Raw genomic sequence first — 11,816 nt, forward strand, 5'->3', positions numbered from 1 at the left:
ATTTGACGGCATGCCACGGACACGCCCTTCAACGTACAGTCACAAATAGCACGATTTTGGTTTAGCACCACTTCATGACTGTACTGACCAATTTTGAAGCAGATCCGATAAATTCCCTAGGAGGAGTTAGTTCAAATACAAGGCGATGGAATTCAAAAATGGCCAACTTTGACGGCACGCCACGGACACGCCCTTCAACTTACAGTCACAAATAGCACGATTTTGGTTCAGCACCACTTCATGACTGTACTGACCAATTGTGAAGCAGATGCGATAAATTCCCTAGGAGGAGTTCGTTCAAATACAATGCGAAAAAGTGAAATTCCATTCAAAATGGCCAACTTTGACATCACGCCACGGACACGCCCTTCAACGTACAGTCCCAAATAGCATGATTTTGGTTCAGCACCACTTCATGACTGTACTGACCAAATTTGAAGCAGATCCGATAAATTCCCTAGGAGGAGTTAGTTCAAATACAAGGCGATGGAATTCAAAAATGGCCAACTTTGACGGCATGCCACGGACACGCCCTTCAACGTACGGTCACAAATAGCACGATTTTGGTTTAGCAACACTTCATGACTGTACTGACCAATTTTGAAGCAGATCCGATAAATTCCCTAGGAGGAGTTCATTCAAATACAAGGCAAAAAAGTGAAAAAAATTCAAAATGGCCGCCGAGAGTGAAAATGAAAAAATTAAAATTTCCGACTTCCGGTGGGTTTTGGGGCATGGGTCCAAGAGGCTTTTCTGTAGGTATTGTGACCTTGTACGTGCCTACCGAGTTTCATACATTTTGGTGAAACGTGACGTAGGGGCTGCATTTTAAAGTTCCTGTAGGGGGCGCTACAAACATGAGAACCAGGATTTTTGGTATGTGAGTTACAGGCAGCAGTCTACACGTGTCCAGTGAATTTCATATTCATAACTATTACGGTCTCCGCTGAGTGATTTACCCTCCTCTGGCGGCCATGTTGTTTTTTAAATCGACTTAATTTTAATTGAGCAGTTAGAACTTTGGTACCTAATGGCCATTGAGTTGGTCCCGCTCAAATCAAACATTGCGTCTATGAACTGTGGCTATTTTAGTAACAGGCCACGCCCATTTCGAAGCCACGCCCCATTTGAAAAATTGTTGAATTAATCTTGTTCAGAATTCTATTCTGAACAACTTTTGTATTGGGGCCAACATCATAGGCGTCCAACTTGACGTTGATATGAGCAATTAACTATTTTCGAGGTTTAAACCACACCAATTTTAGAACTCATTGGTGCTCTAAACTTTATTGTACAGACTAATCCTTAAGTCAGATTGAAGATAATGGGCCATATATGATATGTGCCAAAGGATTTTTGTCAAAGTCGAAAAACCTGGGATTCTTGGGGAATTTACTGTTTTTAACTAAATTCAAAATGGCGGAAAATATGGCTACCGGAAGTGTTCAGTTCAAGAGACTTTTTTGTTCATCATGAGGATTTTAATGTCTGTGCAAAGTTTCATGAGTGTAGGTCAAACGGGTGACGCGTGCTGCTTGTGCAAAGTTTGCACTTTTGAACAGTTGCTATAGCGCCACCTAGGGGCGAATGTGAATTTGAGGGCTAGAATATCAAATTTTTCACCAGTCCCCACAATTGCACCAAAAAAAAATGAGTTTTCGAATATGTTCAGGGGGGGAAAAATGCAGTCGAAGTTCTGAAAAATAATAAGAAGAATTAAAACTGCGCGCAGTGATGAACGGGACCTCGCGCCGGCTTGCAGCCGCCACTACGAGGTCCCGTTCATCACTGCGCGCAGTTTTAAAAAAAAATCGCGCCGGCTTGCGGCCGCGTCACGTGCCGTGTTAACATGTGTGCTGGCAAGATGTGCACATGTTAGGACCGCACGTGACGCAGCCGCAAGCCGGCACGAGGTCCCGTTCATCACTGCGCGCAGTTTTAAAAAAGCGCAATTTATGTAATCTGTAGAAGCAGAGGTGCCCTGTGGTGTCCTACTGATTGTTTTGACATTAACATGTAAGACCACATTTAACTGAATTACATGTTCATTAACCCTACATCAATGATGCGATAAATTGCCTAGGAGGAGTTAGTTCAAATACAAGGCGACGGAATTCAAAAATGGCCAACTTTAATGGCATGCCACGGACACGCCCTTCAACGTACAATCACAAATAGCATGATTTTGGTTCAGCACCACTTCATGACTGTACTGACCAATTTTGAAGCAGATCTGATCAATTCCCTAGGAGGAGTAAGTTTAATACAAGGCGACGGAATTCAAAAATGGCCAACTTTGACGGCATGCCACCGACACGCCCTTCAACGTACAATCACAAATAGCATGATTTTGGTTCAGCACCACTTCATGACTGTACCGACCAATTTTGAAGCAGATCCGATAAAATCCCTAGGAGGAGTTCATTCAAATACAAGGCAAAAAAGTGAAAAAAATTCAAAATGGCCGCCAAAAGTGAAAATTAGAAATGCAAATAGCCGACTTCCTGTGGGGTTTGGGGCATGGGTCCAAGAGGCTTTTCTGTAGGTATGGGCACATTGTACGTGAATACTGAGTTTCATACATATTGGTGAAACGTGGCGCAGGGGCTGCTTTTTAAAGTTCCTGTAGGGGGCGCTACAAAAAATAGAAACACGAATTTTGGTATGTGAGCTATCGGCACCAGTTTACACGTGTGCCGTGAATTTCATATTCATAACTATTACGGTCTCCGCACAGTGATTTTGAGGCTCTGGCGGCCATGTTGTTTTTTAAATCGACTTAATTTTTGGTGAGCAGTTAGAACTTTGGTACCTAACGGCCACTAAGTCGGTCCCGCTGAAATCAAACATTGCGTCTATGAACTGTGGCGATTTTAGTGTCAGGCCACGCCCATTTCGATGCCACGCCCCATTTGAAAATATGTTGACTTTATCTTGTTCAGAATTTGATTCTGAACAACTTTTGTATTGGGGCCAACATCATAGGCGTCCAACTTGACGTTGATATGAGCAATTAACTATTTTCGAGGTTTCAACCACACCCCTTTTAGAACTCGTTGATGCTCTAAACTTTATTGTACAGACTAATCCTTAAGTCAGATTGAAGATAATGGGCCATATATGATATGTGCCAAAGGATTTTGGTCACAGTCGAAAAACCTGGGATCCTTGGGGAATTTACTGTTTTTAACTAAATTCAAAATGGCGGAAAATATGGCTACCGGAAGTGTTCAGTTCAAGAGACTTTTTTGTTCATCATGAGGATTTTCATGTGTGGGCAAAGTTTCATGAATGTAGGTCAAACCGGTGACGCGTGCTGCTTGTGCAAAGTTTGCACTTTTGAACAGTTGCTATAGCGCCACCTAGGGGCGAATGTGAATTTGAGGGCTAGATTATCAAATTTTTCACCAGTCCCCACAATTGCACCAAGAAAAAATGAGTTTTAGAATATGTGCAGGGGGGGAAAAATGCAGTCGAAGTGTTTAAAAATAATAATAATAAGAATAATCACGAGGGTTTCAATAGGGTCCTTGCCAAGTTTGGCTCGGTCCCTAATTAAAACTGCGCGCAGTGATGAACGGGACCTCGCGCCGGCTTGCAGCCGCCACTACGAGGTCCCGTTCATCACTGCGCGCAGTTTTAAAAAAAAAATCGCGCCGGCTTGCGGCCGCGTCACGTGCCGTCGTAACATGTGTGCTGGCAAGATGTGCACATGTTAGGACCGCACGTGACGCAGCCGCAAGCCGGCACGAGGTCCCGTTCATCACTGCGCGCAGTTTTAAAAAAGCGCAGTTTTAACAAAAATTCGCAAATTTATGTAATCTGTAGAAGCAGAGGTGCCCTGTGGTGTCCTACTGATTGTTTTGACATTAACATGTAAGACCACATTTAACTGAATTACATGTTCATTAACCCTACATCAATGATCCGATAAATTCCCTAGGAGGAGTTAGTTGAAATACAAGGCGAAAAAGTGAAAGAATTCCATTCAAAATGGCCAACTTTGACAGCACGCCACGGCCATGCCCTTCAACATACAGTCACAAATAACACGGCGTCGGTTGAGCACCATGTTTTGACTGTACTGACTAATTGTGAAGCAGATCCGATAAATACCCTAGGAGGAGTTCGTTCAAATACAAGCGATAATAAGACCACGGAATTGAAAGCGGCCGACTTTGACGGCACGCCACGGCCACGCCCTTCAATGTACAGTCACAAATAGCACGGCGTTGGTTGAGCACCATTTTTTGACTGTACTGACTACTTGTGAAGCAGATGCGATAAATTCCCTAGGAGGAGTTCGTTCAAATACAATGCGAAAAAGTGAAATTCCATTCAAAATGGCCAACTTTGACGGCACGCCACGGACACGCCCTTCAACGTACAGTCACAAATAGCACGATTTTGGTTCAGCACCATTTCATGACTGTACTGACCATTTTGGAAGCAGATCCGATAAATTCCCTAGGAGGAGTTAGTTCAAATACAAGGCGACGGAATTCCAAAATGGCCAACTTTGACGGCACGCCACGGACACGCCCTTCAACGTACAGTCACAAATAGCACGGCGTTGGTTCGGCACCATTTATTGACTGTACTGACCAATTTTGAAGCAGATCCGATAAATTCCCTAGGAGGAGTTCATTCAAATACAAGGCAAAAAAGTGAAAAAAATTCAAAATGGCCGCCAAAAGTGAAAATTAGAAATGCAAATAGCCGACTTCCTGTGGGGTTTGGGGCATGGGTCCAAGAGGCTTTTCTGTAGGTATGGGCACATTGTACGTGAATCCTGAGTTTCATACATATTGGTGAAACGTGGCGCAGGGGCTGCTTTTTAAAGTTCCTGTAGGGGGCGCTACAAAAAATAGAAACACGAATTTTGGTATGTGAGCTAGAGGCACCAGTCTACACGTGTCCTGTGAATTTCATATTCATAACTATTACGGTCTCCGCAGTGTGATTTACCCTCCTCTGGCGGCCATGTTGTTTTTTCAATCGACTTAATTTTAATTGAGCAGTTAGAACTTTGGTACCTAACGGCCACTGAGTGGGTCCCGCTCAAATCAAACATTGCGTCTATGAACTGTGGCGATTTTAGTGTCAGGCCACGCCCATGTCGATGCCACGCCCCATTTGAAAATACGTTGACTTTATCTTGTTCAGAATTTGATTCTGAACAACTTTTGTATTGGGGCCAACATCATAGGCGTCCAACTTGACGTTGATATGAGCAATTAACTATTTTCGAGGTTTCAACCACACCCCTTTTAGAACTCATTGGTGCTCTAAACTTTATTGTACAGACTAATCCTTGAGTCAGATTGAAGATAATGGGCCATGTATGATATGTGCCAAAGGATTTTGGTCAAAGTCCAAAAACCTGGGATCCTTGGGGAATTTACTGTTTTTAACTAAATTCAAAATGGCGGAAAATATGGCTACCGGAAGTGTTCAGTTCAAGAGACTTTTTTGTTCATCATGAGGATTTTCATGTGTGTGCAAAGTTTCATGAGTGTAGGTCAAACCGGTGACGCGTGCTGCTTGTGCAAAGTTTGCACTTTTGAACAGTTGCTATAGCGCCACCTAGGGGCGAATGTGAATTTGAGGGCTAGAATATCAAATTTTTCACCAGTCCCCACAAATGTGCCAAATAAAAATGAGTTTTCGAATATGTGCAGGGGGGGAAAAATGCAGTCGAAGTTCTGAAAAATAATAATAAGAAGAAGAATAAACATGAGGGTTTCAATAGGGTCCTTGCCAAGTTTGGCTCGGTCCCTAATTAAAACTGCGCGCAGTGATGAACGGGACCTCGCGCCGGCTTGCAGCCGCCACTACGAGGTCCCGTTCATCACTGCGCGCAGTTTTAAAAAAAAATCGCGCCGGCTTGCGGCCGCGTCACGTGCCGTCGTAACATGTGTGCTGGCAAGATGTGCACATGTTAGGACCGCACGTGACGCAGCCGCAAGCCGGCACGAGGTCCCGTTCATCACTGCGCGCAGTTTTAAAAAAGCGCAGTTTTAAAAAAAATTTGCAAATTTATGTAATCTGTAGAAGCAGAGGTGCCCTGTGGTGTCCTACTGATTGTTTTGACATTAACATGTAAGACCACATTTAACTGAATTACATGTTGTAACAACTTTAACTAACATCATTAACCCTACATCAACGATCCGATAAATTCCCTAGGAGGAGTTCGTTCAAATACAATGCGAAAAAGTGAAATTCCATTCAAAATGGCCAACTTTGACATCACGCCACGGACACGCCCTTCAACGTACAGTCACAAATAGCACGGCGTTGGTTCAGCACCACTTCATGACTGTACTGACCAATTTTGAAGCAGATCCGATAAATTCCCTAGGAGGAGTTCATTCAAATACAAGGCAAAAAAGTGAAAAAAATTCAAAATGGCCGCCAAAAGTGAAAATTAGAAATGCAAATAGCCGACTTCCTGTGGGGTTTGGGGCATGGGTCCAAGAGGCTTTTCTGTAGGTATGGGCACATTGTACGTGAATACTGAGTTTCATACATATTGGTGAAACGTGGCGCAGGGGCTGCTTTTTAAAGTTCCTGTAGGGGGCGCTACAAAAAATAGAAACACGAATTTTGGTATGTGAGCTATCGGCACCAGTTTACACGTGTCCTGTGAATTTCATATTCATAACTATTACGGTGTCCGCAGAGTGATTTTGAGCCTCTGGCGGCCATGTTGTATTTTAAATCGACTTAATTTTTGGTGAGCAGTTAGAACTTTGGTACCTAATGGCCATTGAGTTGGTCCCGCTCAAATCAAACATTGCGTCTATGAACTGTGGCTATTTTAGTATCGGGCCACGCCCACTTCGATGCCACGCCCCATTTGAAAAATTGTTGACTCAATCTTGTTCAGAATTTGATTGTGAACAACTTTAGTAGAGAGGTCCAACACCATAGGAGTCCAATTAATGTAGATATGTGCAATTTACTATTTTTGGGGTGAAAAACACACCCCTTTTTGAACTCAATGGCTCATGGGTACTTTGAAATTTATCCTACAGACTAATCCTTATGTCAGATTGAAGATAATGGGCCATAGATGATATGTGCCAAAGGATTTATGTCAAAGTCGAAAAACCTGGGATCCTTGGGGAATTTACTGTTTTTAACTAAATTCAAAATGGCGGGAAATCTGGCTACCGGAAGTGCTAAGTTAGTATCTGCAAATTTCTTCATTATGAGGATTTGAATATGTGTGCAAAGTTTCATGAGTTTAGGTCCAACCGGTGACGAGTTATGCTTGTGCAAACGTTGAAATTTTGGCATAGTTGGTATAGCGCCACCTAGGGGCGAATGTGAATTTGAGGGCTAGAATATCAAATTTTTCACCAGTCCCACAAAATGCACCAAGAAAAAATGAGTTTTCGAATATGTGCAGGGGGGGAAAAATGCAGTCGAAGATGAGGGAAAATAAGAATAAGAATAATTAAAACTGCGCGCAGTGATGAACGGGACCTCGCGCCGGCTTGCAGCCGCCACTACGAGGTCCCGTTCATCACTGCGCGCAGTTTTAAAAAAAAATCGCGCCGGCTTGCGGCCGCGTCACGTGCCGTCGTAACATGTGTGCTGGCAAGATGTGCACATGTTAGGACCGCACGTGACGCAGCCGCAAGCCGGCACGAGGTCCCGTTCATCACTGCGCGCAGTTTTAAAAAAGAGCAAATTTATGTAATCTGTAGAAGCAGAGGTGCCCTGTGGTGTCCTACTGATTGTTTTGACATTAACATGTAAGACCACATTTAACTGAATTACATGTTGTAACAACTTTAACTAACATTATTAACCCTACATCAATGATCCGATAAATTCCCTAGGAGGAGTTAGTTGAAATACAAGGCGAAAAAGTGAAAGTATTCCATTCAAAATGGCCAACTTTGACAGCACGCCACGGCCATGCCCTTCAATGTACAGTCACAAATAGCACGATTTTGTTTCAGCACCACTTCATGACTGTACTGACCAATTTTGAAGCAGATCCGATAAATTCCCTAGGAGGAGTTAGTTCAAATACAAATTCCCTAGGAGGAGTAAGTTTAATACAAGGCGACGGATTTCAAAAATGGCCAACTTTGACGGCACGCCACGGACACGCCCTTCAACGTACAGTCACAAATAGCACGATTTTGGTTCAGCACCACTTCATGACTGTACTGACCAATTGTGAAGCAGATGCGATAAATTCCCTAGGAGGAGTTCGTTCAAATACAATGCGAAAAAGTGAAATTCCATTCAAAATGGCCAACTTTGACATCACGCCACGGACACGCCCTTCAACGTACAGTCCCAAATAGCACGATTTTGGTTCAGCACCACTTCATGACTGTACTGACCAAATTTGAAGCAGATCCGATAAATTCCCTAGGAGGAGTTAGTTCAAATACAAGGCGACGGAATTCAAAAATGGCCAACTTTGACGGCATGCCACGGACACGCCCTTCAACGTACAATCACAAATAGCACGATTTTGGTTCAGCCCCACTTCATGACTGTACTGACCAATTTTGAAGCAGATCCGATAAATTCCCTAGGAGGAGTTCATTCAAATACAAGGCAAAAAAGTGAAAAAAATTCAAAATGGCCGCCAAATGTGAAAATTAGAAATGCAAATAGCCGACTTCCTGTGGGGTTTGGGGCATGGGTCCAAGAGGCTTTTCTGTAGGTATGGGCACATTGTACGTGAATACTGAGTTTCATACATATTGGTGAAACGTGGCGCAGGGGCTGCTTTTTAAAGTTCCTGTAGGGGGCGCTACAAAAAATAGAAACACGAATTTTGGTATGTGAGCTATCGGCACCAGTTTACACGTGTGCTGTGAATTTCATATTCATAACTATTACGGTCTCCGCACAGTGATTTTGAGGCTCTGGCGGCCATGTTGTTTTTTAAATCGACTAAATTTTTGGTGAGCAGTTAGAACTTTGGTACCTAACGGCCACTAAGTCAGTCCTGCTGAAATCAAACATTGCGTCTATGAACTGTGGCGATTTTAGTGTCAGGCCACGCCCATTTCGATGCCACGCCCCATTTGAAAATATGTTGACTTTATCTTGTTCAGAATTTGATTCTGAACAACTTTTGTATTGGGGCCAACATCATAGGCATCCAACTTGACGTTGATATGAGCAATTAACTATTTTCGAGGTTTCATCCACACCCCTTTTAGAACTCGTTGGTGCTCTAATCTTTATTGTACAGACTAATCCTTAAGTCAGATTGAAGATAATGGGCCATATATGATATTTGCCAAAGGATTTTGGTAAAAGTCGAAAAACCTGGGATCCTTGGGGAATTTACTGTTTTTAACTAAATTCAAAATGGCGGAAAATATGGCTACCGGAAGTGTTCAGTTCAAGAGACTTTTTTGTTCATCATGAGGATATGCATATGTGTGCCAAATTTCATGAGTGTAGGTCAAACCGGTGATGCGTGCTGCTTGTGCAAAGTTTGCACTTTTGAACAGTTGCTATAGCGCCACCTAGGGGCGAATGTGAATTTGAGGGCTAGAATATCAAATTTTTCACCAGTCCCCACAATTGCACCAAAAAAATTTGAGTTTTAGAATATGTGCAGGGGGGGAAAAATGCAGTCGAAGATGAGGGAAAATAAGAAGAAGAATAATAATAAACATGAGGGTTTCAATAGGGACCTTGCCATGTTTGGCTCGGTCCCTAATAAACACGAGGGTTTCAATAGGGTCCTTGCCAAGTTTGGCTCGGTCCCTAATAAAACTGCGCGCAGTGATGAACGGGACCTCGCGCCGGCTTGCAGCCGCCACTACGAGGTCCCGTTCATCACTGCGCGCAGTTTTAAAAAAAAATCGCGCCGGCTTGCGGCCGCGTCACGTGCCGTCGTAACATGTGTGCTGGCAAGATGTGCACATGTTAGGACCGCACGTGACGCAGCCGCAAGCCGGCACGAGGTCCCGTTCATCACTGCGCGCAGTTTTAAAAAAGCGCAGTTTTAAAAAAAATTCGCAAATTTATGTAATCTGTAGAAGCAGAGGTGCCCTGTGGTGTCCTACTGATTGTTTTGACATTAACATGTAAGACCACATTTAACTGAATTACATGTTGTAACAACTTTAACTAACATTATTAACCCTACATCAATGATCCGATAAATTCCCTAGGAGGAGTTAGTTGAAATACAAGGCGAAAAAGTGAAAGTATTCCATTCAAAAATGCCAACTTTGACAGCACGCCACGGCCATGCCCTTCAATGTACAGTCACAAATAGCACGATTTTGTTTCAGCACCACTTCATGACTGTACTGACCAATTTTGAAGCAGATCCGATAAATTCCCTAGGAGGAGTTAGTTCAAATACAAATTCCCTAGGAGGAGTAAGTTTAATACAAGGCGACGGATTTCAAAAATGGCCAACTTTGACGGCACGCCACGGACACGCCCTTCAACGCACAGTCACAAATAGCACGATTTTGGTTCAGCACCACTTCATGACTGTACTGACCAATTGTGAAGCAGATCCGATAAATTCCCTAGGAGGAGTTCGTTCAAATACAATGCGAAAAAGTGAAATTCCATTCAAAATGGCCAACTTTGACATCACGCCACGGACACGCCCTTCAACGTACAGTCCCAAATAGCACGATTTTGGTTCAGCACCACTTCATGACTGTACTGACCAAATTTGAAGCAGATCCGATAAATTCCCCAGGAGGAGTTAGTTCAAATACAAGGCGACGGAATTCAAAAATGGCCAACTTTGACGGCATGCCACGGACACGCCCTTCAACGTACAGTCACAAATAGCACGATTTTGGTTTAGCACCACTTCATGACTGTACTGACCAATTTTTAAGCAGATCCGATAAATTCCCTAGGAGGAGTTCATTCAAATACATGGCAAAAAAGTGAAAAAAAATTCAAAATGGCCGCCGAGAGTGAAAATGAAAAAATTAAAATTTCCGACTTCCGGTGGGGTTTGGAGCATGGGTCCAAGAGGCTTTTCTGTAGGTCATGGGACCTTATACGTGCCTACCAAGTTTCATACATATTGGTGAAACGTGGCGCAGGGGCTGGTTTTTAAAGTTCCTGTAGGGGGCGCTACACATATGAGAAACACGAATTTTGGTATGTGAGCTAGAGGCACCAGTTTACACGTGTCCTGTGAATTTCATATTCATAACTATTACGGTGTCCGCAGAGTGATCGACCCTCCTCTGGTGGCCATGTTGTTTTTTCAATCGACTTAATTTTTGGTGAGCAGTTAGAACTTTGGTACCTAACGGCCATTGAGTTGGTCCCGCTCAAATCAAACATTGCGTCTATGAACTGTGGCTATTTTAGTAACGGGCCACGCCCACTTCGATGCCACGCCCCATTTGAAAAATTGTTGACTTATTCTTGTTCAGAATTTGATTATGAACAACTTTAGTAGAGAGGTCCAACACCATAGGAGTCCAATTAATGTAGATACGTGCAATTTACTATTTTTGGGGTGAAAAACACACCCCTTTTTGAACTCAATGGCTCATGGGTACTTTGAAATTTATCCTACAGACTAATCCTTATGTCAGATTGACGATAATGGGCCATAGATGATATGTGCCAAAGGATTTTTGTCAAAGTCGAAAAACCTGGGATCATTGGGGAATTTACTGTTTTTAACTAAATTCAAAATGGCGGGAAATCTGGCTACCGGAAGTGCTAAGTTAGTATCTGCAAATTTCTTCATTATGAGGATTTGCATATGTGTGCAAAGTTTCATGAGTTTAGGTCCAACCGGTGACGAGTTATGCTTGTGCAAACGTTGA

The 11,816-nt window shown here is 43.1% G+C and overlaps 1 protein-coding gene across 1 annotated transcript in view; it reads left to right on the forward strand.

The window, feature by feature from the left end:
- LOC311382361 (adhesion G protein-coupled receptor E3-like) overlaps positions 1–11,816 on the forward strand; it is a gene marked incomplete at both ends in the record, with an annotated part of 145,202 nt that overhangs the window by 132,913 nt on the left and 473 nt on the right. The window lies entirely within an intron of this gene.

The sequence above is a fragment of the Micromesistius poutassou genome (assembly GCF_964030765.1).
Source record: "Micromesistius poutassou genome assembly, chromosome: 1".
NCBI lineage: Eukaryota > Metazoa > Chordata > Actinopteri > Gadiformes > Gadidae > Micromesistius > Micromesistius poutassou.